The sequence below is a fragment of the Vicugna pacos genome, chromosome 34, assembly GCF_048564905.1.
Source record: "Vicugna pacos chromosome 34, VicPac4, whole genome shotgun sequence".
NCBI classification, from domain to species: Eukaryota; Metazoa; Chordata; class Mammalia; order Artiodactyla; family Camelidae; genus Vicugna; species Vicugna pacos.
The window spans coordinates 439,272-467,179 of NC_133020.1; the positions used below are offsets into that span (position 1 = coordinate 439,272).

General features: G+C 36.8%; 1 long non-coding RNA gene across 1 annotated transcript; it reads left to right on the forward strand.

Annotated features, from left to right (window-relative positions):
• Positions 1–733: 733 nt before the first annotated feature.
• On the forward strand, positions 734–25,234 carry LOC140691216 (uncharacterized). The gene is made up of 3 exons (XR_012066768.1): positions 734–1,043; positions 5,998–6,045; positions 25,099–25,234. It is a non-coding gene; the product is annotated as an uncharacterized lncRNA (long non-coding RNA).
• Positions 25,235–27,908: the final 2,674 nt, after the last annotated feature.

The window sequence follows — 27,908 nt, forward strand, 5'->3', positions numbered from 1 at the left end:
AGGATGATAAATTATATGGTCATTCTATAAATAGCTTGCTCGCAAGATTCGGTGACAAATGTCATCAGACACAGATGAGTAATAGCTCCATAGCTCTTAGAATTGTTAATATTGAGTGCTTTTCTCTTAATAACAATCAAGTAAGAGAAACATATTAAGATGAACTTAAAAAGCCATGTGAAAAATACTGGAAAATCTAAGTTAAAGTATTTTAATTTCTTTTAAGGAACTACTTTTTCTCTGCAAATTCTTTTCCCCTCTCCCATCATCATCATTGTTCTTTAGAACACGTCACTGTTATGAACAAATTTCCTTATACTTAAATATGTAAATATAGACCTGGTGCTATATCGGTGTCTGCTGATAAGAATGATGACTAAAGTTTTCCATGTGGAAAATTCATTCATAAGAACACTGAAAAAAATACATTTCTTCCCATACGTCAAGGCTGTCATTTCAATGACTTGTTTGGAGGTTTCTTTCCAGTGGCTAAGAAGACTGTAAGTTAGAGCCACAGTGAGAGAGAGGTAATTGGTGCCCTGGCACAGGACAGAAAGTTCATGTAACACAGCAGGAAGGCTGTTGGCAAAGGGAGACAGCAGGAGCTGTAGAATTCTCACATCTATCAACATTTATGAGGTCAGCAAACAGTGAAACTGTGTTCGTTGAGCTGACCTTTTATTTCTGCGCGTGTAAGTAAAAAGACAAAAATGCTGGTTCCTTTCCTGAAACTTTAGTTGCATAAATAAGTACAGATTTTCAGTTTTCCACAGATGCAGTCTTCTTACATATTAGGGGATGCTTTAAAATAATTCTTTGATTTCTTGGTCTAAGGCATGGAAATCAGCAAGTGTTGAAATGCTCCCTACACATGAACGATGTTTTGATGCAGCGCCAGGGTTCAGGTTTTGGAGCCGTTTACTCAGGGCCGCTGTTGGTGGGATGACCACAGGAAACCAAGAAAGAGAGCAGGTGCTGGATGCTAGAGCCAAACACGATTCAAGGTCCTAAGGGAGAAGTGTGCCCAAGAGAGAAAAAAATAGGTAAGAACTGAAATCTCTGTATAAATAAGTCAAACGTGATTAAGAGTAAAAATAAGAACAATGCATAGACATTAAAGGTTAATTTTTTCTTTTTTTTTAAACTTTTTTTATTGAGTTATAGTCATTTTACAATGTTGTGTCAGATTCCAGTGTAGAGCACAATTTTTCAGTTATACATGAACATACATACATTCACTGTCATTCTCTTTCACTGTGAGCCACCACAAGATCCTGTATATATTTCCCTGTGCTACACAGTACAATCTTGTTCATTAAAGTTTAATTTTTGTGTAACTGAGAATGATCTCTCATGACGCTAAAATGCTGAATGCCCATAAATATAAATAAATAAAAATAAATAAAATAAAAATTTTATTAATAAAATAAATAAATTAAAACGTGTCATATCACGTCACTTCCCTGTTCAAAACATTGTAACTGCTAGTCCTCTAATTCAGAGTAAAAGCCAAGTCATTTCTTTATCTTACAAGTCTCTTCATAATCTCTCACTCATCTTACCCAGTTACCTCTCTGCCCACTTCTCCCATTCTTGCGCTTTCAACACAAATTTCCCCCTCACAGGTCAAGTGCGGGGGAAATTTGTGTTGAAAGCGCAAAATTTTTTAATAAAAAAATTTTATTAATAAAATAAAAATTAAAATAAAATAAAAAAATATTTTTATTTATTTGTTTTTATTGAGGTCTAGTCAGTTTACAGTGCTGTGTCAATTTCTGGTATACAGCAGAATTCTTCAGTCGTACATGAGTACACATATATTCATTTTCATACCCTTTTTCACCATAAGCTACTACAAGATATTGAATATATTTCCCTGTGCTATACAGTATAAACTTGTTTATCTTTTATACATACCAGTCAGTATCTACAAATCTCGAACTCCCAGTTTATCCGTTCCCACCCACCTCCCCCTGGCCACAAGTCTGTGTTCTATGACTATGAGTCCCCTTCTGTTTTATATATAAGTTCATTTATCTTTTTTTTTTTTGATTCCACGTATGAGTGATATCATATGTTATTTTTCTTTCTCTTTCTGGCTTACTTCACTTAGAATGACATTCTCCAGGAATATCCATGTTGCTGCAATGGCATTATTTTATCAGTTTTATGGCTGAATAGTATTCCATTGTATAAATATACCACAATTTCTTTATCCAGTCATCTGTCAATGGACATTTAGGTTGTTTCCATGTCTTGGCTATTGTAAATAGTGCTGCTATGAACATTGGGGTGCAGGTGTCTTTTTGAATGAAGGTTCCCTCTGGATATATGCCCAGGAGCGGGATTCCTAGGTCATACAGTAAGTCTATTCCTAGTCTTCTGAGGAATGTCCATACTGTTTTCCACAGTGGCTACACCAAACTGCATTCCCACCAACAGTGTAGGAGGGTTCCCTTCTCTTCACACCCTCTCCAGCGTTTATCATTTGTGGACTTTTGAATGGTTAAATAGGCCCATATTTTTAAGGCAACTTTCAAAAATTTTTTTCTCATCAGAATGAGACTTACTAAGCAGCCAAGAGTTTAAATTAAACCATATGTGATGATCCTTATTCTGTTTAAGAAGGAAAATGAAGTGTTTTCTTTTTCTTTCTTTGCTACCTTACACATGAAAAAGGTATAAGGACTTTGCCCACCTACTGCCACCAGAGCCTATTCTAAACTAGTGTTTGTTATTTATTGACTATCTACTATGTGTCAGGCACTGTTCTAGGCAATGACAATAAATAAAAAAATAGAAAGACATCTATTATGGAGCTCATGTTATGGAGAAAAAGAGAGACAAAAAAGAAGATAAGTAAAATATATGTGTGTAAGATAATGATGATCATCAAGAGAAAAAAAGGGAAAGTGCCAGGCACGACCATTTTAGATTGGTTAAGGAAGATCTTGCTAAAAATACGACGTGTGAGTCAAGACAGGAAGGAATTGAGGGGCAAAGTCGTGTGACTATCTGAGAAATGAACATTCCAGCCTGGGCGTGGAAGGTGCAAAGCCCCAGGTGAGAGGTACTTGACCTGTGAGGGGGAAATTTGTGTTGAAAGCGCAAGAATGGGAGAAGTGGGCAGAGAGGTAACTGGGTAAGATGAGTGAGAGATTATGAAGAGACTTGTAAGATAAAGTAATGACTTGGCTTTTACTCTGAGTTAGAGGACTAGCAGTTACAGTGTTTTGAACAGGGAAGTGACGTGATATGACATGTTTTAATAGGATTTCTCAAGATGTTCTAGTGGTCAGATACGGAAGTGAGGAAAGAGTGGAAGCAGAGACACCATTATAAAAGTCAGAGTTGAGAATGTCTTAGACCAGGATGGTAGCTGTGGAGGTGACAAGAAGTGATCAGAGTCTGGATGTATTTTAAAGCAGGCTGTATTTGTGGATGTGAATGAATGCAAGAGAAATCGAGGTGTCAACATAAATCCATAGTTTCTGGCCTAAAGATAGAATTTCCCTTAATAATGATCAGAAAGAGTGTAAACAGGGGAAATTGAAAGGGCTCGGCTTAGTACCTACTAAGTTTGACTTGCCCATTAACCATCAGCATAATCTGCCAGTTTCAGAGCCAGAGAAGCTCGAGAAGTCTTCCTTCGCTTACAGCAGATCTCAGCTGCTGTCTGTTAAGCAGGATGCCTACTTTGGATGGTCCACATCTGTTTGTTCTTTGTGGATATAATGGTCCAGATACCATACGCCACAAGTGGGAGTATGTTAGTATGTTCGGAAAGCTCCTGAGTTTGTGCTGGAAGCACGAATGCGTTGGGGTGAAGAGAGAATTGGAGTAATGGTTGGTGATACTGTGTTGACTGTAATCTCTGGTAAAAGTGTGATGTTCACTTGGTAATAAGATGTAATAAATCATAACTACCTAGTTAGTACTTTCAAATTGATTACTTTGTTTGTCCCACTCCATATCTGTTCTAGAATGTAACCTTTCAGAAAACCATCCTTATCCATTTGTATCAAGTTGTTTGAATGAAAGAATCAGTGATGTGCTCACATAATCCACTTGTATTGACATTTACTAGGAATCCGTTCTGTAGTTTAGAGAATTATTGTTTTGCATAAAGCTGTTATTTTCTGCAAAAGAATGAATTGCCAAGCTTTAGAGGACATATAGTATATAATTACGTAATTTTTTCAAAAGTTAATTTTTCTTAAAATACTTAGCACACTTCTAAGGCTGAAATTTATTTTTACCTATTAAACATAGTTTTTCAGTAGAACTCATTTTAAAGCTTTAAAGTTTAACTGGATCAAAGAACAACACTAGAATTTTTAGGAGGGGAAGACAGAGGTAAAGGGAGAGTGTAAAAGAGAAGAAGGGTGGAACCAAGAAAGGACAAAAATAAGTAGGAGTTGTGAATGAAGAGAGAGATGCAGGAAGGATTATTGTCAACATGGACTACAAGACCTAATTCCATTTCTCTACTGAGTGTTCTGTGACCCACCAAGTAGCAAAAAGGCACAGAGTACAAGTCCGTGGGGAGCAAAGCTCAAATTCTATCTTTCTCTTTGTTTACCTGGGACCAGAGTAATAAAAGATGGTGTGAAAATTTGAGTCTTTATGTAGTGTTGCATTTGTTTTCAGATTTATTCATTTATTTCCAGATAAGAGTTTTATGAAGACTTTCACCAAATTTAAGTTTTCATTTTTCCATATAACAAAGTATAAAATAATTTCCTTCACTTTGAAAACAAGAAATGATTACACTACTACCCAATAGCAAAATGAGTCTGCAACGGGTAATTGTACTGGAGTGATCTACCAAAGCTGAAGGAAACTGTAACATTTGAATAAGAAATAAAAATTTTAAATGTTCAAATTGTTCAAATTGTATTTCCAGCCCAATTATTTGAACCAAGACTTCAAAAAGAAATTTGTATATATTTTTTCTAACACCACATCTAACTTTTTTTTTTTTTTTTTTACTGACATCACAGTGGAGGAACACAGACCTTAAGCAGCAAACTCTGGGAAAAAAATCATTTCAGATAATCATAAATGTTATGAGTAGTGTAAATTAGAATAATGGGTCAAAGGTAATTGAAATTTGCGGGTTGGGGAAGGAGGCTACATAAGTTAGAATGTTTAGGTGATGCCTCTTTCATGAAGGGACATTTGAATGAAATTATAAGAAGAAAACCATGAGGAGATAAGTGGAAGATAAGGTAAGAAGACAAGAAGAAGGCTGGGCCTAGAACTATATTCCTTGCTCTTTCTTTGGGAACTGAAGCACCAAGAATGCTACTACGGCAGAGAGGAGTGGGAAGGTCAGAGGTTAGGGGGGCACGTTAGGAGCACAATGCAACATATTCTACTTTGGAGACCACGCCAGGTGAAGGGAGGTAGTGTACCCTCCATTAAGGAGCACAAAATCTGAGCTAACGGGCTGGGCAAGTTTATGAAATCTCTTTAAGAAGACAGAAAAACAAAGGTAGGGCAGTTAAAGGAGAGGTCACCAGAAGCAAGAAGACAATTCTAAAGAAAATACATGTTTAGTTACATAGTTTGGAAAAGGTGTTAACTTTTCTACAAGCCTATGATTTCCCCGAGGACAGGCTCTTTGTCATTCATTTTTTTATTTCTGATGTGGTCTGCTTACCCCTTCCATCATCCCCCAAAGCATCTATAATTGATTGTGTTTTAACAGAATAAATATTCATTAAATATCTGTACAGAGTATTTGTGACGTGGAGCACATTTAGGCAAACACTATATGGAATTTCACTCACAGGTCATTTGAAAGGGATGGATGCACCCAGGAGAGAGGGGAGGGACACGCTTTCATGGCCATCCACCACAGATAGCGCATACCACGGGAAATCTCAAATACATGAAGATTATTTTTGAACCATTCTGTACGAATTTCTCCAGAAAACTCCATATAACCTTTGTTTGAGTTTCACTTTCAATTAAAGTTTGTATATTTTTCAGACTCATCCTTTTCATCAATGAAGAAGGAAAAGAGCAATCACACAACTGGTAAGAGCTGGGACATAATAGCGCGCCAAGCTTGAAGTTAGCGGTGGCAACAATAATTAACAGATAATGTCAATGCGAAGAAGAGTTGTCACAAGAAAATGGTCTCCAGCTGTTATATAAATGTTGAAGTGAGACCCATTTTTCAAAAACAAATGTCAAAGTTGAGACAAGGATTTTTATCCCGTAAAGTAATAACCTTTAAGCAACATTCTACTGCAATAATTTATGTTTGATACTTCAACCTTGCTCTAAAAATACACCAGGAAAGGTAATTATTATAATAGAGATGCTATAATTGTGTCCCAACAGCTATTTGTTATCATGTTCAATGTTGTGATTACACAACTTGATCAAAATTTAGCTTTTTAACAATTTGGAAATGTTTTGATGTCTTTTCCAATATAACTAGTTATCATCTTATTTCCTATGTAGATATCCTGCCTACTTGAAAATAATGATTAACATCTGAGAGTTAAATGGCAGATTATGCCCTTTTTAAATCAACAACCATGTCTTTGTGTTAAAATTCACTGTTACATTTTTATCTAATACCTTCAATTGGACATTATAGATTTTATGCCTATTTTTTTAACTAAGTTACATTTTTGTCCTAACAAATATATCTTCCCAACTCTAGATGATGAAATATCACAAACCCAGATGACAACTAAGTAATCACATATAGATTATTACATGACTCATGAGCTAATTTTGGAGGGTATTGCTAAAGTTGGAGATCTTTGTGTGACTTATCTTATTTAAACTTACTTTGTTGAAGTAATTGTGTGCCAGTTGTCAATTTATCGCTTCTCAGTTGAAAAACCTCTTTTATTTCCTGCTATGTAATACTGAAAATAGTAATGTAACCTTGAAAATATTTCTCCTTTGCCAGTTGGCACAATGTTAAGTTTTGATTAGGCAGAATGCTGGTGGGACCCAGCGGAAGGAAGGGGCTGACTTTTTTGGTTTCAGAGCAATGCACTTGTTAAATTTCTGCAGTGTTCAGCAGCCAACAGCACTCCTCCTTGAGTAGCTTCCCCCAGAAGGTAACCTCACAGTCCATGACCCTTGTGAGAAGGTAGCCTCACAGTCCATCACCAGCGAGTTCCACAGTGCAGGGTCTCAGCAAACATTTCCACCATCCTGTGGGCAACGGCCACACCCTCTCCAACAAGATCTGGGGCTGCACCTTGGCAGGAAATTTCTTCCATATTTGTTCCTTCCTTTGGTGCTCTGCCTCAGCCAAAAGGAAGAGGCTCTTCCCTGTATCTGCTCTTACTGTCTCCCCATTAGTAAGCAATCCATTATAATTAAATCTTTACATCAATCTTCTTTATATTAAACCTTCCTTGTTAAAATTAGTGTGTGCTTTGACTAGACCAGGACTACTGTCAACTTCATCCCTTCATTTTTGTTCTTGTTAAGTCCCTAGAATGTACTGGGTTATTTTCTTATTGAGGTAAAACTTATTCAATATAAAATTAACTATTTAAAATTATATAATTCAATGCATTTAGTATATCCACAAATGTTTGATCACCGCCTACCTCTATCTGGTTCCAAAACACTTTCATCCTCCCATAAGAAAACTGTTCTCATAAAGTGGTCACTCCCATTTCCCCCTGGCAATCATCAATCTGCTTTCTGGCTTTATCCGTGTACCTGTGCTGATTATTTCATATAAATGTAACCATATAATACCTGACCTTTAGTATCTAGCTTCATTCACATAACATAATGTGTTCAAGTTTCATTCACATTGTGGCACGTAGTACTTCATTCACTTTTAAGCTGAGTAACGTTCTATTACATGCATATACTACGTTTGCTTATTTATTTATCCAGTGAAAGACATTTGGGCTATTTGCACATCGTGGCTATTGTGAAAAGCTATAATGAATATTCATGTACCAGAATTGAAATGAGTACCTGTTTTTAATTCTTTTGGGAAATATACCTAGAAGGGCAAACACTGAGCCATATGGTAATTCTGTTTAACTTTTTGAGGAATCACCGAAATTTTTCCATGGTGGCTGCATCATTTTGTATTCCCATCAGCAATGTCCAGTTTCTCCACAGTTTGGTCATTTGTTCGTGTTTCTTTGGTAATAGCTGTCTTGGTGTGAAGTTGTACCTCACTGTGATCTTCATTTGCATTGCTCTAGTGATGTTGAGCACCTTACGTGCTCGTTGGACTTTTGTGTATCTACTCTGGAGAATTGTCTATTCATGTCCTTTGTCCATTAAGTTGAGTTGTATGTCATTTTTATGGTTGAGTTGGAAGAATTCTTTATATATTCTGGATAATAGATCTTTATGATTATATATGATTTACAAATATTTTTTCCCATTGTGTAAATTGTCTTTTTTAACTTTTTGGTAATGTTCTTTGCATGAATCCTTACGTGTTTACATAGACCAACTTATCTACTTTTCTTATGTTGCTGACACTTTGGTGTCACATTGATAAATCCACTGTCAAATCAATGTCATAAAGATTTCTCCCTATGTTTTCTTGTAAGAATTTTATAGCCTTATCCCTTATATTTAGGTCATTGACCCATTTTGAGTTGATTTGTGCATACAGTGTAATCATCAAATTTAAGCTTTTGCATGTGGATATTCAGTTGTACAAGCATTGTTTGTTGATGGGCATTCGGGCTGCTCCCATGACATCACTGGTCGTAAGTAGTGCTGCAATAAACATTGGGTTCATGTATTTTTTTCAAATTAATGTTTGTGTTCTTTCCAAATACATACCTGGAAGTGAAACTGCTGAATCACATGGTAGTTCTATTTTAATGTTTTAAGGAACCACCATACTGTTTTGCATAGTCGCTGCACCAGTTTACATTCCCAGCAGCAGTGTAGGAGAGTCCTCGTTTCTCTACATCCTCTCCAACATGTTATTTGTAGACTTTTTAACAATAGCCATTCTGACAGATGTGAGGTGTTACCTCATTGTGGTTTTAATTTGCATTTCTCTAGTAATTAGCGACACTCAACACCTTTTCATGTGCCTGTCTGTCTTCTTTGGGAAAGTGTCTATTCAAGTCTTCAGCCCATTTTTTAATTGGGTTGTTTGGTTTTCAATGTTGAGTTGTATGAGCTGCTTGTATATTTTGGATATTAACCCTTTGTCAGTTACATCATTTACAACTATTTCCTCCCATTCCATAGGCTGTGTTTTCACTTTGTCAATGGTATATTTTGCTGTGCAAAAGCTTTTAAGTTTAATTAGGTCTCATTTGTTTATTTTTACTTTTATTTATTTATTTATTTTTTGTCTTGGGAAATTGATCTAAGAAAATATTGCTACAATTTATGTCAAAGAGTATTTCATCTATGTTCTAGGAGCTTTATGGTGTCATGTCTTATGTTTAGGTCTTTAAACATTTTGAACTTATTTTTGTATATGGTGTGAGGTAATATTCTAATCTCATTGTTCCATGTGTGACTGTCCAGTTTTCCCAGCCCAGCTTGTTGAAAAGCTGTCTTTTCTCCATGTATATTCTTGACATCTTTGTCATGGATTAACTAAACATAAGTATGTGGGTTTATTTCTGGGGGCTCTGTTCTGTTTCCTTGATCTATATGTCTGTTTTTATGCCAATACCATGCTGTTTTGGTAAATACAGCTTTCTTTGTAGTAGTCTGAGGTATAAAAGTGGTATACATCCAGGTTTGTTCTTTTTTAATCAGGATTGATTTGGCAATTCAGGGTCTTTTGTGGTTCCATACAAATTTTAAAATTGCTTGTTCTAGTTCAAAGAAAAATGTCCTTGGTATTTTGATAAGGATTGTACTAAATCTGTATATTGCTCTGTGTAGGAAGTTTATTTTATATTTGTTCTTCCAATCCAAGAGCACAGGATGTATTTCCATTTCTTCAAATCATTTTCAGTTTCCATTATCAATATTTTACAGTTTTCAGCATATAAGTCTTCATTTCCTTGTTTAAGTTCATTCCTAGGGTCTTTTGTTGTTGTGGTGGTGGTTTTGATGTGATTTTAAATGGGATTTTTTAAACTTTCTCTTTCTGATATTTCATCTTAAGAGTATAGAAATGTAACAGATTTTTGCATATTAATCTGTATCCTGCAACTTTGCTGAATTAACTTAATAGTTTTAATAGTTTTTGAGTGGAGACTTTTGGGTTCTCTATACAGAATATTATGTCACCCACAAATTGTGACAGTTTTCCCTCTCTGTTTCCGATTTGGATACCTTTTAATTTGTTTTTCTTGACTGATTGCTCTGGCTAGGACATCCAGTGCTGTGTTGTATAGAAGTGGTGAGAGTGGGCCTCCTTGTCTTGAATTTCACAGAAAGACTCGAAGCTTTTCACTGTTGGGTATCATGTTGGTTGTGGGTTTGTCATGAATTCCCTTTATTATGTTGAGATATGTTCCCTGTATACACACTTCAATGAAAATCTTTATCATAAATGGATGTTGGGTTTTTCCAAATGCTTTTTCTGGGTCTACTGAGATAATTATGTGGTTTTTATCTTTCTTTTTGTTAAAGAGGTGTATCACATTGATTGATTTGCATGTGTTGAACCATTCTTTTGACCATGGAATAAATCCAACTTGGCCATGGTATATGATACTTTTTATGTATCGTTAGATTCAGTTTCTAATATTTTCTTGAGGATTTTTGCACCTAAATTCATCAAAAATGTGGGCCTGTAATTTTCTTCTTTTTTAGTGTTTTAGTGTTTAGTTATTTTTCCTTGCTTTGGTATCAGAATAATGGTGGCCTCATAGAATGAATTTGGGGGTATTCTTTCTTCAATTTTTTGGAATAGCTTGAGAAGGACAGGTACCAGTTGTTCTTTATATATTTGGGAGAATTCCCCAGTGAAGCCACTCAGTCCTGGACTTCTGTATTCAGATATTTTTTTTTTTAATTACAGATTCTAGTTCACTTCTAATGATCAGTCTGTTCAGTTTATCTGTTTCTTCTTCACTCAGTCTGAGGACACTGTACATTTTGAGAAATTTGTCCATTTCTTCTAGGTTGACCAATTTATTGCCATAACTGTTCATAGTATTCTCTTATGGGTTTTTTTTTTTTGTATTTTTGCTTTGTCAGTTGATATTTCTCCTCTTTTGTTTCTTATTTTGTTTATATGGTTCCTCTCTCTTTTCTTCTTGGTGAGCCTGGCTAGAGGTTTGTTGATTTTTTAAAAATACCAGCTCTTGGTTTTATTAATCCTTTCTATTTTTTATCTGTATTTTATTTATTGCCTTTCTGATCTTGATCATTTCCTATCTTCTGCTGAGTTTAAAGTTTTTTAGTTCTTATTTTTCTAATTCTTTTAGGTGGGAGAGTAAAATGTTTTTTGAGATTTTTCTTGTTTCTTGAGGAAGCCTGTATTGCTATGAACTTCCCTCTTAGAACTTCTTTTGTTGCATCTCATAGATTTTGTAAGGTTGTGTTTTCATTGTCCTCTGTCTCCAGTTATTTCCTGATTTCTTTTTTAATTTCATCATTAACCCATTCAGTTTTTAGTAGCATCTTGTTTAGTCTCCACACGTTCATTCTTTCCCCATTTTCCTTTCTGTAGTTGATTTCCAGTTTCATACAATTGTGGTCAGAAAATATGCTTGATGTATTTTCCATCCTCTTAAATTTGTTGAGGCTTCTTTTGTGACTTAGTATGTGGTCTATCCTAGAGAATGTTCCTTGCATGCCTGAAATGAACATGTGTTATTCCTTTTTATTTTGGATGTAGTGTCCTGTATGTATCTGTTAAGTCCAACTGGTCTATTGTGTTATTTAAGACCTCAGTTGTCTTGTTAATGTTTTGTCTGGATGATCTATCTGTTGATATCACTAGAGTGTTAACGCCTTCTTGTTAAACTCTCCATTTATGTCATTTAGTATTTGCTTTATATATTTAATTTCTTCTGTACTGGGTGTGTATATATTGCAACATGTAATATCCTCTTCTTATATTGATCTCTTTATTATTATATAATGCCTTTTGTTGTCTTTCATTATAGTTTTTGTTTTTAAAGTCTATTTTGTCCAATACAAGTATTTCTACTTCCTCTTTCTTGTCATTTCCATTTGCATGAAATATATCTTTCCATCTCCTCACATTCAGTCTGTGTGTGTCTTTCTTCCTGAAATGGGTTTCTTGCAGGAAGCATATTGCAGGTTCTTGTTGTTTAATCCGGTCAGCCACCCTATGTCCTTCTGCTGGAGAGCTAAGTCTATTAACATGCAAAGTAATTGTTGATGGACATGTACTTATTGCCATTTTATTCCTTGTTTTCCAGTTGTTTTTGTAGTTCTTCTTTTTCATTTCATCTTTTCATTTTTCCCTTTGTGATTTGAGGATTTTCCTTTGTAATAGTCTTGAGTTCAATTCTTTTTGGTTTTTGTGTATCTACTGTAGGTTTTTGATTTGTGTTTACCATGGGGTTCACATATGTTGACCCATAATTATATCTACTTGTTTTAAGTTGATAATCATTTAAGTTTAAATGCATTCAAAAGATCTACAATTTTTACTCCCCTTCCCCATATTTGGTTAGATGTCCTATTTTACATCTTTATGTGTATCTTTTTACTGTTTATTGTAGCTGTAGTTGCTTTTACAATTTTTCCCCCAATTTTTAATCTACATACTGGCTTATTTAAACGATCTTCAACCCTTACTGTTTATTTGCCTCTCCTATAGATTCTTGCTTCTTTTCCACTTAGAGAAGACCCTTCAATATTTCTTGTAGGATAGTTTTTGTATTACTGAATTCTTTTAGTTTTTGCATGTCTCCGGTATTCTTTGTCTCTCTTTCTATTCTAAATGATAATATTGCTGGGTAGAGTAACCTAGGTTGACGGTTTTTCCCTTTCAAGACTTTGAATATATTATGCCACTCTCACCTGGCCTGTAAATTTTCGACAGAGAAATCAGCTGATAATCTTATGGGACTTCCCTTAAAAATGGCTCTATTTCTCTCTTGCTGCCTTTAGAATTCTTTATCTTTTGCTGTTTTAATTATGATATGTTTTGGTGTGGATCTGTTTATGTTCATCTTGTTTGGAACCCTCTGTGCTTCCTATACCTGGATATATTTTCCTTCTTTATTGTTGGGAAGTTTTCAGCCATAATTATTCAAATACATCTTTGATCCCCTTCTTTCTCTCTTTCCCTTCTGCACCCCCTATTATACATAGGTTGGTGCATTTTATTATTTTCTAGATCTCATATGTTGCTTTAACTTTTTTCATTCATTTTTCTGTCTGCTGTTCTGATGAGGTGATTTCCATTATTCTACCTTCAAGATCACTTATTCATTATTCTGTGTCATTTAGTTGGCTGTTCATTGCTTCTTGAGTGCTTTGTACCTTAGAAATTGAATTATTTATTTTTGTTTGAGTTAACTTTATTTTTGCTTGTTCCTTATTAAAATGATCTACTTTTATAACAGTAACCCCTCTTAATTTAGTTAGCATTTTTATTACCACCTTTTTGAATTCAGTGTCTGGTAGACTAATGATCTCTTTATTCTTTCAGAGGATTTCTCTTGCCCTTTCAATTGGGAGAAGCTCCCCTTCCTATTCATTTTCTTATCTTTCTCTATATCTATGAATTTAGGGAAACTGCTATCTTTTGTGATCTTTAAGGAGTATTTTAATGTGGGAGCATCCCTGTGTAGATTGAATGTGTCAGATGTCTTTGGTATCAGGGCTGGTTTTGATGTGGGCTTGTCTTTCCTCAAGGTGTGCTGGCCGCTATTGCCTTGATAGAAGATGTGGTTGGTTTTGGAAGATCTACAGCCTGTACAGTGTGGGAAGTGGGATTTCTTTTCTGCTCCATGGCTGTTTCCACACGGTTAGGGGCTAAGTCTACTCCTTAGTTGCTACAGCATAAGCCCTGCGAGTCAGGCTTGAGCAGGCTTTGTTTCCTCTGAGTTTGTGTTTTGCCCCAGCAGATGGGAGTGCTGTAGCAAGTGAGACTCCTGTGCTCACAGAGGTCTGATGTGCCACCTAAGCAGACAGCTACAGCTCTGCTCAGACATAGCCCAAGGTTGCATACCTACCCTTGTTTTGGTTGTCCCAGACCTAGTGCAAGGCTATGACGTGAAGTGTGTAAGGCTACAGTATTCCCAGGCTGGGCCTGGGGGTTGAGGTGTTCTGGTTGCAGGAACTGTTCTGGCTGCAATGCCATCAGGGATCTGGGCTGTTTCTGGGGGTGCTGATGGATCTAGCACCAACACTGGTTGCCGTCACCCCTCCTGAATCACACACCAGGCCCTTGAGCCTCCTCTGCATCCTTAGATCTTCTCCCAGGACCTGTCTGCCCCAGATCTGGCAGCAAGCCAGAGCACCCACTTGGCTGGGAGCAGGACAGCAGAGTGCTGATTTCAGTGGTTCACAAGGTGTGGCTTGAGTAAGCACCAATAATGGCCACCACTGCTGCACCCAGACTACATCCCATCCCCCGATCTGTGACCTTAGACTGAGTCTTCTCCCAGGACCTGTCTGCTCCAGATCCAATGCTAAGCCATAGCACTGAGTATGTGAGACTGAAGCATTTCTTGACAGGGACTGGGGACCACAGCTTGCTGGTCATGGTGCCTCTTCAGTAAACACCAACAATAGCTGCTGCCACCCCATCCAGACCACACCCCAAGCCCCTAGGCTGTCTCTGCAAAGCTAGATCAGTTCTTTTCCTTGGGCCCGGCTGGCCCAGTTCCCATGCCAAGCTGTGATGTGGAATGAGTGGGCTGAGTTGTTAAAACTTACTTGGACTGGGGAGAGCAGCGAGGCAGCAGCCACTAGTGCTGCGCTGTCTTCATCCTGGTTTTTGGCAAGCTGGTGCCTGTGCCTTCTTTGTGACAGCCCTTCTGTCTCTCCTAGTGGTTCTTCCAGTAGCCGGGGGCTTTGTCTCCTCTGTGTAGGACCGACGGGACTGGGGCACCCAGTCTGTGGCTTGACCCACTCACTCTCCAGGGGGAGGGTCCACCCATGTGAACTTTTCCTGTCAGATCCCTCTCAGGGGTGGAGGTTCTGCCCCTAGGTCTTTTCTCCATCCTGCCTGGTATCATGGAATTCTTTCTTGTAGCTTTGGTTCTTCTGCCAGTTTCCAGTTAGATCTCCATGAGAGTTTTCCCACGTGTAGATGTGATTTTGATGTTTTTGTGGAGGAAGGTGAGCTCCTCATACTTCTGTTCTACCACCTTGGTCTGAATCTATTCATCAGTTTTGCCAGCTTCATGACTGTTTCAGTGGAGTGAGTTCCATACTTTGCCAATTTCCAGGTTGTCACTCTTGAAATGTTGTTAAATGTTTTATACAAAAAGTAACAAATTATTAAGACAAAATTCATGAATTACAAATGGAAATAATTCTCTCATTTGCATTCACAACTTACTTACGAAGACATTCTCTACAGGATCTAGATTACTGACAAGCTTCGCTAAACCTCTGAATTCTGTAGTGTGATCAGATTATTTTCCAAGCTTGCCCTTTTAACAATGGCCTTTATGGTTTTTGAAAATCTATTTAGAATTTAAAAGTAGTAAAATTTCTTAAGCAGATGTCTTTTAAAAGGGTCTTATTCTATCTATTCTAGCACATTTTATTGGAATTCAAGGACATAGTATAGAAACATTAAAAATCTTTAATTATATTAAAATTATAAAAACATATTATAAGGGATTTCCATTTTCTTTTAATATAATCATGAATGCAAGTTTTTACATGGTTAGACCAAGACTAAATATCTTAAAAATTTTAGGCTATAAATGATCGTAAACATCTAAATTCTCCCCTAAAAAATCATGCTGCTTCCCAGAAGATGTGAGAAACCTTCCTCCCCAGGATGGCTTAGCATTGTCACACTGTATAGACCAGAACACCAGGTAGTTTTCTCCTCTACATTTCATTCCAGTTAAAAATGAGAAATTAACTCAAGAAGAGAACTCATTTTGTAGTAAATCTGTAGACTCAATTCCATTCTTGTTTATGCTATGAAGAGACACTGTATTTGTTTGTTCATCAGTGACGGGTGCTACCACTCTTTGGCTACTTGGAACAATGATGGTATGAACATCAGCATAATTTTTTGTGTGTGAACAGTTTTCCACTCTTTGGGGTATATTCCTAGGAGTGGAATTTCTGGTCATACGGTAACTCAATGTTAAACATCTTGAGGAACTCCCAAAATGTTTTCCAAAGTGGCTTTCATTTATATTTCTTGTTTATTTTGTTCACCACTGTATCCCCAGCACTTAGAACACCGCCTAGTAGGTCTCAATAAATAGATATTGAATGAATGAATGAACATAATTTTTGTACTTACTAACACATTTTCACTATAACAAATCAGTGCCAAGCACTTATTTAAAAGATAGGATTATAAGGAGACATTCTTAATTTCAGTCTCATTAGCTGAAGCAGAAAAGAATCTCAGATGATAACCTACAAGTCAGGAGCACATGCCTTAAGAAACAATCCTCATGAACATAATTTAAGAATACAGGAATTACACAAAGTAACTGACCGAAATATATCATAATTTATTCATAATTAAAACATAGTGAATCAGCTCAGTTGGCTAGTATATACACTACTAAAACCAAGGTGGTACGTTTGAACCCCATAAAAGGTGGTTCTGTTGGTTTATGCAGTGGCCACATATCGCAGTCCTCTCTCTGGGCAACTGAATGCTGTAAAAAAAAAAATAATAAATCGATTGCGACTTTAGCAGAAATGGCTAGCTCTTCTGGACAAGATGCTTGGGGTTCGTTGCCAGTTTCAGAACTCTGTCTATATTTACACAATACTCAGGTGCAGATTTAAAGGTAATATTTACCCTATGTAGTCCAGATACTTGAGTTCAAAACAATTCAGAAGCATGATTTTATTTTAAATTCATAGGAAACTGTGTGCCCCCATTTGCTATTAACGCTACTAAGAGTTATGCGTATGAATCCAAGGAAGCAGTGATTCTTATCTATCAGACATTGATGTGTCGCTGTATTTTGAACACTAGGTGTCATTTGTGTCAACTTGAAACAATCAGTGATCTGAAAGAATCCGAAAATCACTTTACAAAGTAGAATTTGTTTTCTTAAATAATGTCGATGATAATGAAATGCAAGTTCACACAGAGAAATAATTTTCATTTAATATTTTTATTATTTTTTTCATCTAATTTAAATTATCTTAGGATATTCACCTAAATTGATTTTGATGTTGTATAATGAAATGCGGTTCAAAGCCAAGCATTTAAAAAAGATATGCATGGATGTTCTTACAGTCAAAATGGAAAAATGTTAGCTCTATAAAAGTTGAAGGGAGGCAGCGAGACTGCCACCATTTAATTCCTGTAAAACATTAGGCATGGGGATCTCAGCTTTACATATATCTCATTTAATTTTATCACCATAGACAAAATGCTATAATCTTCAGTTTATAGAAAGTAATGCTGAGACTTTAGAAGGTTTATGAACTAAAGATGCTAAAGGAGGAAGTGGCAGTCCTGGGATTTAAAACTACTTAGCTAGTAAACTGTAATACCATGTTCCAAAAAGTTACCATAATTTTAAAATAAATCTCTTTGTAAACTTTAGATTTTTTCTAAACAATATTATTATTATATAGTTTTTTTTTCATATGACAATAGTAATACATGGGTGTTGAAAATTAGGCAGCATATATAAGCTAAAAATAAAAATAAAAGTTATCCAGTCTTATCAGTGTTCAGTATTCAGAGAACAGAATCTTTTCCACCACTCTACACCAAAAGAGACTTTACTAAATACTAAATGGCTTGCAGCATTATTGTAAAAGGTAAAAAGCCAGATTCTAGGCTGTGCTATTGGGCCACTGATTCTTCAATGATTAGATGTTAGAATTCAAAATCATGCTATGACTTTGCTGCTCCGCAGTCTACTTTGTGACTATGATATTACACAACAGCAAAATGAATGTCCCATGCTCAGCTTGACAGTCACATTATAAGTGGCTCAATATTGGGGTCCCTTTGACAATGTAGCAAAAAATCAAACGCTTCCATGACTATGCTTGAGAGCAGAAACGGCGAGAGTGTATTTTCTGCTTCACTAGTAACTTCCAAATCTCCTGCAGTAACATGGGGTTCACAAGGGTTAAGTAGATACAGAGCCCAAGCTTCGGTGGAGTCCAAGAAATGGAATTTCTAACTTTCTAGTCTCCACAAGACAGGAGCGCATCTAAGAAGATGATGAAAGAGGTGTTGAGCACCAACCATCATAGCTGCTAATCCCAACATCTGACATAACCACAGTGAACGTTTCTTGCTTTTCTTAATATTTATAAATCACTAAGTCTGTACCTACTTCTCTATAATCTAATTATTTTATTGAATACCTGAGTGGTGTTCAATTTTATGGATATATCACAATTGATCTAATAAATACCCTATTTGGAAGTGCAGACAGTTATAACATTTTTAATATTACAAATAATGCTTCAATAAATATTTTTGTTGCTAAATCAATTAACACGTTTATGACATTTTCCTTAGGATAAACCCTTAGAAGTGAATTTCTAAGTATGCAAAACAATAATTTTAGTGAAATAGAATATCAATTTATTTTTTTAACAGCAGTGTACACAATTACCCACTTTTCCCCCAAATCAAGCCTACACTGGGTCTTATCTCTTTCTTAAAAGATTATCATTTTGCTAAATTTTGTAGCTGCTTGACTCAATGAGGTGTGAATGTTCAGGAGCTTACTTCTGGTCTAAAATCTTGGGAATAATTCTTGGTTTTAAAGGGGCTACAGAGAACAGTGGTTCTCAGTATGGTCCCAGGACAGCAGCATCTTCACCAGGAACTTTGACATGCAAATTTTCATACCCCACTTCAGACTTACTGATTCAGAAACTCTGAGAGTGGGGCCCTGGATTTGTGTTTTAACAAGCCCACCAGGTGATTCTAATACATGCTAAGATTTGAGATCGCTAATTTAAAAGATAAATAATGACGACTCCTACATCCCTTTTTTTAAAAAAATCAAAAACAAATGTTTTAAATTTAAATTTAAATTCATTTATACACACATTATTTAGGTAAAAATTTATAAAGATGTGTAAATCTGACCGTATTGTTCATTTTTCCAGTGAAGTCTTTGAAAAAATGCACTCAAAATAATGGCAAAATTTTTAAAGTAGTAACTTCTATTTTTGTAAGCGGGATGCAAAGAAAATTGTATTCTTGTATATTTCTGGTAGAAATATGATTTTACTTTATTTTATTTTCAATGTTTCTATGTGGTTTTCTTTATTCTTTTCTTGAGTTATAGTCAGTTTACAATATTGTGTCAATTTCTGGTGTACAGCACAGTTTTTCAGTCATACATGAATATATATATGTTCATTTTCATATTCTTTTTCAATAGAAATATAATTTTAAATGTGATTTCATATGGCAGAATTCTCTTCCTTGGGAATCTAAATCATATAAATAAAATTCTAGGGCGGGAGGGTGTAGCTCCAGCGGTAGAGCACATGCTTAGCAGGCATGAGGTCCTGGGTTCAAACCCTAGTACCTCCTCTAAGAATAAATAAATAACCTAATTCCCTCCCCACACCGAAAAAAAAAAAAAAGGAAAAAGGAAACAAACAAAAAAAGAAAATTCTCAGTATGTAAGTAAACATTACTTAGAAAGTTTACTGTCACAGCCTTACAGAAGGATCCATAGTGATGAATAACTAAAAATCAAGTAAATCTCCATCAGTAGGGAAAGATGAATAGATGACGGTAGAGCAGTACATTGAAAATTTATAGTCACTTAAAATAAGTAAAGCTACCCAGTCGAACTGGATGAGTTTTCATTCATTACAGTTGGGTAAGAATTGTAACTTTTTGAGAAATAGACAATGACATAACACCTATTCATACACATGCCTATCCATATACTTATTTAGTTAAATGAGAGGAGATGACAAGATGTGTGCTAAGTTCTTAAATGGCATAACTACTGGGGATAGAGATTGGTTGCTAATGTGAATGGAGAAGTAGAGAAAGGTCATACTCTTATTATCACATGCTTTTATCAGTTGTACCTGCCTGGCTGAATAGTCCTTTGATCTCATTCTTCCTACTCTGTAAGCATCTCCTGAGGATGGATGAGAAGCAGCAGCACACTGCAATCATTAAGAAACTAAATTCTGCAACCGTACGGACTTAATCCAAATCTAGACTCTGCTACCAATAATTACATGGCCTAAGAAAGACTCCACCACTTCTCTGAGACTCAGCTTTCTCAGCTGTATAATGGGGAAATACCAGCGCCTACCTCATAAGTCCATTGTGAGAATTAAGTTAGTACACGCGGAAGATAGAACTATGCCTTGAGTGTGCTAAATGAGTTAGTATATGATTTATTAAAACAATTAGCTTACAAAGTATTTAATTTTATTTATTTAAGACATTATCATTATTAAATAAAGTAAATAACAGATGACTCAAAGCAGATGCTCAGAAGTTGGTACAGTTCCTGAAACACAAGTGACCATCTTCTTTCTCTCAAAAGACCTATTCCTCTGACTCCTCCTCTGCCAGCCTCCCTGGGAATAGAATAGTTTATCCATTCCCACTATATCCTGGTATTTCTCTACTTTTCTCCCTCCAGTTTTATTGATCTACAATTGCCATACCAAACTGTGTAACTTTAAGGTATATGATATACTGATTTGGCTCACGTACATCATGAAATAATTACCATGATTGGTTTAGTGAACACTATCATCTCATATAGGTACAGAATTAAAGAAACAGAAAAAAATATATATTTTATTTATGATGATAACTCCAGGATTTACTCTCTTAACAACTTCCATTTATCACTTACAGCAGCAATAGTTTTCTTTATCATGTTGTACGTGACATCCCTAGTACTTATTTACCTTGTAACTGGAAGTTTGTCCCTTTTGACTACCTTCCTCTAGTTCTCCTTTCCCTCACACCCTGACTCTGGTAGCAAGAAATCTGCTCTTTTTTTTTTTAAATGAGTTAGTTAATTAGTTAGTTAGTTAGTTCCTGAACATTATGTTAGTTCCTGGTCCATAATATAGTGATCCAATATTTCTGTACATTTAAAAATTTTCCCCATAATAAGTCTAGTGGTCACCTGTCATCCTACAAAGATATTACATAATTATTGACTATGTTCCCAAGACTGTACATTTCAGACCTGTCATTCAATTTTTTTGGTAACTGAAAGTTTGTATCTTTTAATCTCCCTTTGCTATTTCTCTCCATCCTCCACACCCTTCCCCTTTGGAAACCAGTATTTGTTCTCTTTAACTATGATTCTGTTTCCTTTTAGTTACGTTAGTTCATTTGTTTTGTTTTTCAGATTCCACATCTAAGTGTAATCACATAGTACTTGTCTTTCTGTGTCTGACTTTTTTCACTTAGCATAATACCATTTATGTCCATCCATGTTGTTGCAAATGGCAAGTTTTCATTCCTATTCATGGTTAAGTAATATATATATATATATATATATATATCTCCACCCACTGATGGGCACTTAGGTTGCTCCTATATCTTGGTTACTATAAATAATGTGCAACACCCATAGGGGTGAATGTATCTTTTCTAATTAGTGTTTTCATTTTTTTGGATAAATACCCAAGAGTGGATTTGCTGGATCATATAGTAGTTCTAGTTTTAATTTGTTGTGGAATTAAATATTGTTTAATTCCATATAGTTTTCCACAGTGGCTGCACCAATTTACATTCCCACCAATAGGGCACAAGGGTTTCCTTTTCTCTACACTCTCACCAACATTTTTTTTTTAATAATAGCCATTCTGACAGGTGTGAGGGGATGTCTCATTGTGGTTTTGATTTGAATTTCACTGATGATTAGCAATGTTGAGCATCTTTTCATGTGTTTATTGGCCATCTGCATGCCTTCTAAAAATGTCTACTCAGAGCCTCTGCTCATTTTAAAAATTAGGTTGTTTGGGGTTTTTTTTTTTTGGATGTTAAATTGCATGAGTTCTTTGTATATTTTGGAATATTAACTCCTTGTTGGTTTTATCATTTGCAAATATCTTTCCCCAATCAGCAGGCAGTCTTTCTGTTTTGTTGGTAGTTTTCTCCACTGTGCAAAAGTTTTTCAGTTTGATCTAGTCCCACTTGTTTATTTTTCCCAGTTTCCTTTGCTGGGGAGACTTATCCAAACAGATGTTGCTAAGACCGATGTTAAAGAGCACACTGCCTATGTTTCAGGCCTTACATTTAACTCTTTGAGTTTATTTTTGTATATGATGTGTGAAAGTAGCCCACTTGGATTCTTTCACATATAGCTGGCCAGTTTTTCCAACATCATGTATCAAAGAGCCTGTCTGTCCCCTGTTGTATAGTCTTGCTTCCTTTGTCATTGATTATTTGCTGATATAACTGTAGGTTCATTTCTGGGTTCTCTATTCAATACCATCAATCAACGTCTGTTTTTGTGCCAGTATTAAATTGTTTTGTGATTGTAACTTTGTAGTATGGTTTGAACTCAGGGATCATGATATCTCCTGTTTTGATCTTCTTTCTTAAGATTGTTTTGGTTATCTGGGGTCTTCTGTGTTCCCATACAAATTTCAGAATTATTTTTTTGTAGTTCTGTGAAAAATGCCCTTGGTATTTTGGTATGGATTATACTGAGTCTACAGATTGCCTTGGGTAGTATGGTCATTTTAATATTCCTCCAATCCATGGGCACAGTGTATCTTTCCACCTGTCTATCATCTTCAGTTTCTTTCATCAGTGTCTTATGGTTCTCCAAGTACAAGTTTTTTACCTTATTAGATTTATGAGCAGGTGTTTTATTCTTTTTGATAAGATTCTACACAGGATTATTTTCTTAATTTCTCTTTTGGATAGTTCATTGTTAGTGTATAGAAATGCAAGAAATTTCTCTACATTAATTTTGTATCTTGCAACTTTACTGAATTCACTGACGAATTCTACTAGTTTTTAAATGGTGTCTTTAGGATCTCTACGCATCGTATCATGTCACCGGCATACACTGACAGTTTTACTTTTTCCATCTCAATTTGGATTCCATTTATCTCATTTTGTTATCCAGTTGCCGTGGCTAGGGCTTCCAGTACTATATTGAACAAAAGAGCAAGCATCCTTGTCTTCTTTTATCTCAGAGGAAATGCTTTCACCTTTTGACCATTACGTATAATGTTAACTGAGGGCTTATCATAGATGGCCTTTATTATGTTGAGGTATGTTCCGACTATACCCACTTTGTTGAGGGTTTTTATCATAAATGTTGAATTTTGTCAAAAGAACAGAAAGCACAAAGTCAAACAGTTCGGTAAAGAACAAAGAAAATGGGCCGAGATCAGGTCAGGTAGGGCTCCAGAGGCTGCGTTAAAGCACTGTATACATCTAGGGCACGATGGGAGGGCACCGGAGTGACGTAACAAGTGTCCTTTTTAAACAGTTAAACATGATGGACTGAAGATGTGTGTTCCCGCCCCTCTTGAAATGACACTGAAATGACAACAGAGTGAGAAAAGGCAATAAATTCAACAGGACAAAGAGAATAGAAAAAGACACAGGAGACGACAAAAAATGTCAAGAGCTTTACAGGATGGAAGCAGGTGAAGGAGGAGTAACTGCTTTCCGGAGCACAGGCAGCTTAAACCTCCAGAGGCAGATGGCAGATAAGAAGCTAAGCCCTACCTCACAGAGCCTCAGAAAAATACAAATATGGAAGTACCTTGTACTGATTCTCTAGGAGATGGGGGTAGGGTGAGAGGCTAAAAAAGGTAGGGTTAGGAGTTGGGTATAATTCTTAAGATGTCTTGAGACTCAAGTCTCCACCCACACAACTCTTACGGTCAACTGATTGCCCTTCCCCATTCTTGCAAATAAAAGTTTTTCTCTGGAGATAGAAAGACTCCAAACATAAGATGACAGAATTCCAAGAGGGTAGAATGAGGCCCAAAAAAGGAGGTTTAAGTAAAAGCAGACAGACTTTAATTAAGACCCCATGTCTCTAATGAAACATTAGGTCGTCCCTCTCTGATATTCTGGGGTGTGTCACTTCAAAGTACCCTGAATCTCCCTTCAGTGAAGCCCACTGCTTATAAACCTTTCTAAAGCACTTCATCCCATATTATAGTGCTCTTAAACATAAATGGGTAACATTTATATTTAGTCATTTATATCACCAGACACCTGAGAAAATCCCACAACATCAAAAGCAACAACTAACAAACAAACAAGCAAAGTTATTCAGAGAAAAAGACACAAGACAGAAGCAGTGGAGAACCTTAAAATATATATAATCAATATGGTCTGAAAAAGAAGTACAGATGATATGTATCCATGAAATAAGAAACAACACAATCAAAAAATATGTATACAAATCTTAAAATGATAATAACTGAAGCTGCAGTAATTCAATAGAAAAGTCAGAAAAGAAAGTCAAGGAAATTTCTTCAAATTTCAACTACGAAAAGTAAGGGGTGGTAGAGAGAAAAGAGGAGAATAACACGAATTAAAGATTCCGTCCTGGTGGTCACAGATGCAACATGAAGGAGTTCCAGAGAGAGACTAAAAATAGAAAGAAATGGAAAAATAGAAGGCAAAGAATTATTGAAGGAGTAAATCAATAGAACTTCTCAAAATTGAAGAATTCAAAATGGAGTCTCGGAAATGCTCACTGAATATCTATCAGGATGAAGGAAAAAAAAAAAAATGAACACAGTGGAACAAGAGAAGACACCAGACCTTCCAGAGTGATGAATCGGGTTGAGTTAAAGGATCCGGGGTCAGAATAAAACCAGACTTCTCAGCAGCGACACCCATGCACACAAGCCAGCAGCACAGTCCTCATTACCACTTGGGCGTGAACGGTACTGCCGTTCTCCAAGTTAAGGCGTATGGGAGGAGGCCCAAGCGTGTCCAGGAAGTTAGAATTGGGCCCCCCTGAGTCTGAGCTCCCTGCAGAACACAGAAAAGAAGGTGGAAAAGCTGTAAGTTAACATGTAATATTTGTCTCTCGCCTTCATTTTCAGATTGAGCTCAGCTGTTCTGAGATTTCCTCATTTACTCCCCCTCTTACTTCCTGTCTTTGGAATCGAGTCATGTTTGAAATTACAGTCTCAGGGATGAGTCTCCAGTTCCCTTTACCTTGGGGGAAATGTCTACCTTAAGGAGGTAACTCCCTCCCCTCCAGATTTTGAAAGGGGCTTGGGAAGGGGAAAGAGAAAGCATTGGAAGAGGCCTGGGCCTGCCGGGAAATCAGGGAATGTTGCATGCCTAGAATTACCACCCAAGAAGCTAGTTAGCTCACACAGGAGTTCTCATAGGCTGTTCACCCCCCAAACCAATTCCTCCTCTTCTTAATGCAAAGGTCATACAGAGGGAAGCTGTGACAAAGACCTTTGTGACTATCAGTGCCTCACATAGCACTTAGCACAGCGAGTCGTGCTCAGTGAGTATCAGTCTAACCTCCTCTCAAGAATTCACAAGATAAATTCTTGTTAGCTTATCCTTCATCGTTGAAACAAATGACTTTCCATCTAGTTTCTACTTTTCCAAAGCTCTTACTGGAGCTGTTAATAAGTGATATGAAAAAAACTGACTTGATTCACCTGTTAATAAGCTGTGAGATGGTCTAAAGAACAAAGAAAATAAATCAAAATCTGACGGTATTTATTTTAGATGAAAGCAAAAAATTTCAGATGAATTCAGAAAAATGAATAGCCAAGTGAAATTAATTCTGCTTGTTGTGGGAACACAGCAGTAAAGTAGTAACGGGCCAGGAAGGGCATCAACAAACGCCAGGAAGGTTATTTTCAGAACTTGCTTACCTAATAATGTTTAACACTGAAACCAAACATAAGAGAGACGTTCTGCGTTATCCCACGTAAGCAAGTAGGGTCTGTAAGTAGCATAAAGTTACTGACTTGGTCATCCCGCACAACAGCTTGTTAATACAGTAAATACGCAAATGCAGCCTTACATTGCAGGCTGTTTTACAGGGCTCTGTCTGTCTGGATTGTGGAGGGCTGGAGGACAAGGGCAATTGGAAAGGGTCTTACTAAAATGTATTACTTACGAAACCGAGCAGGACTCTGCGGGGCCTTCCTGGGTACAGAATCCCCTGTCCGTGTCCCCCATTTCTTATTTGTAGAAAAAAAGGCTTTAGTTTCCTGAGCCTTCCGTGAGTTCCCAAGTGAGTTCCCAACAGCAGGCTCGATAGCTAACGATTAGAACAACAGAGTCATAGGACCTCCTACCCTGTCTTGAAGGGACACAGATAACAATCTGATCCATATCTTTGAGTTGTTCTGTAGAAACCAAGACCCCCTCCCCCCATGGAGGATGGTGACTACTCGCTGACGGCAAGGAGGGAGGCCCCAGACTGGTTGGAACCAGAAGGCTGAGATTTCCAAAACATCGCCCTGTTACCTCTCCACCAACCAATCAGAAGAATGTCCACCAGCTGATTACACATCCTCGGACTCTCCTTCCAACACGGTCTTTAAAAACCTTTGCCTTTAAGCCGTTTCAGCATGAGCTTGCCCGTTCTCCTTGCTTGGTGCCCTGCAATAAACTCCTTGCTTTGCTGCAAACAACCCGTCAGTTTGGTTTTCTGTGCTGCGGACACACGAGACTTTGTTCAGTAACACTTAGCTTCAAACACAGTGGACATTCAGAAATTTTTTAAATTGACAGTGAAATTATTTCTTGAGTCAATCTGATCTAAAAACAACCCACATCAATGTGCATAAAAACAAAACGGCAAATGAAGCCTACAGATTTTACTGTCTTGATACAAGATAAAAAGCCCTGCTTGTACCAGTTGTCGTATGAATCAGTCAAAATGATTCAACTAATACATGCTTACCTACTGGGATGCTACGCCGAATATTTATAGTAAGCGTTAGCATAGCGTCCTAACAGGGGAAATAACTGATCACAGACGACCGAGCAGTTTAAAGTAAAACCACCTATTCTAGGGGAGCAAAACTTGCTACCCCAAAATGTTTCTTTGGCATGCAGATTATTTTGAGCTGAAAACAATCCAGGCCCATAAGACTCAGGAAGAAACTTTGATCTTCCTCCTAGCTGCCTCAAGAGTGTAGACAGAGCTGTTCCAGGAAGGAAGTCATCACCACAGGTAACAATAGTATGAACCAAGTATGCAGACTGGGAGGAACCTAGCAAGGTCTGTTTGTTAAAATTCTTATTGTCACCTATTGTCTGTGCGTGGTCTAGCAAACATTTATTTACCGATCATTTGCTTTTCCATCTTTATGTGAATTGCCTTCCTCCCCTCTGAAGTCCCAAACCACTACCCCCAACATCCTCTTTTGCCTTTAGTTGAAAATGCTGTATGAGGTGCAGGATTTAGTCTCTCCGATTATACACATGCCATTAAATTTTTGTTTGACTTTCTCCTGTTGATCTGGTGCATATGAATTTAATTCTTAGACCAGCCAGAAAAACCTAGAAGGGCAGAGGGAAATTTCTTCCTCCCTGACACTAACAAGTTCAGGATATTTCACTTCAAAAACAAAGAATCCTTACCCAACAAAGGTCAAATCAATCCTCAGGTTATATGGGCTCAAACTGTGTCTGAAAACAATTTACAAGCGATGTAAACCCATTTCCTGCAAACTTGTGGCCCACGTTTATTAACATTGTTTCATAGTTTTGGCTCCATTAGTGATTATCACTCCTGTGTATTAGAGAATTACAACCAGAGTCCAAGTCCTTCATTTCACAGACTGAGATAAGAGACCTGAAAGCAGTTTCTTCAAGGCTAAGCAGTGATGTGTGTAACAGATCTGAACCTAACCCTCCTCCTCTTTAACAC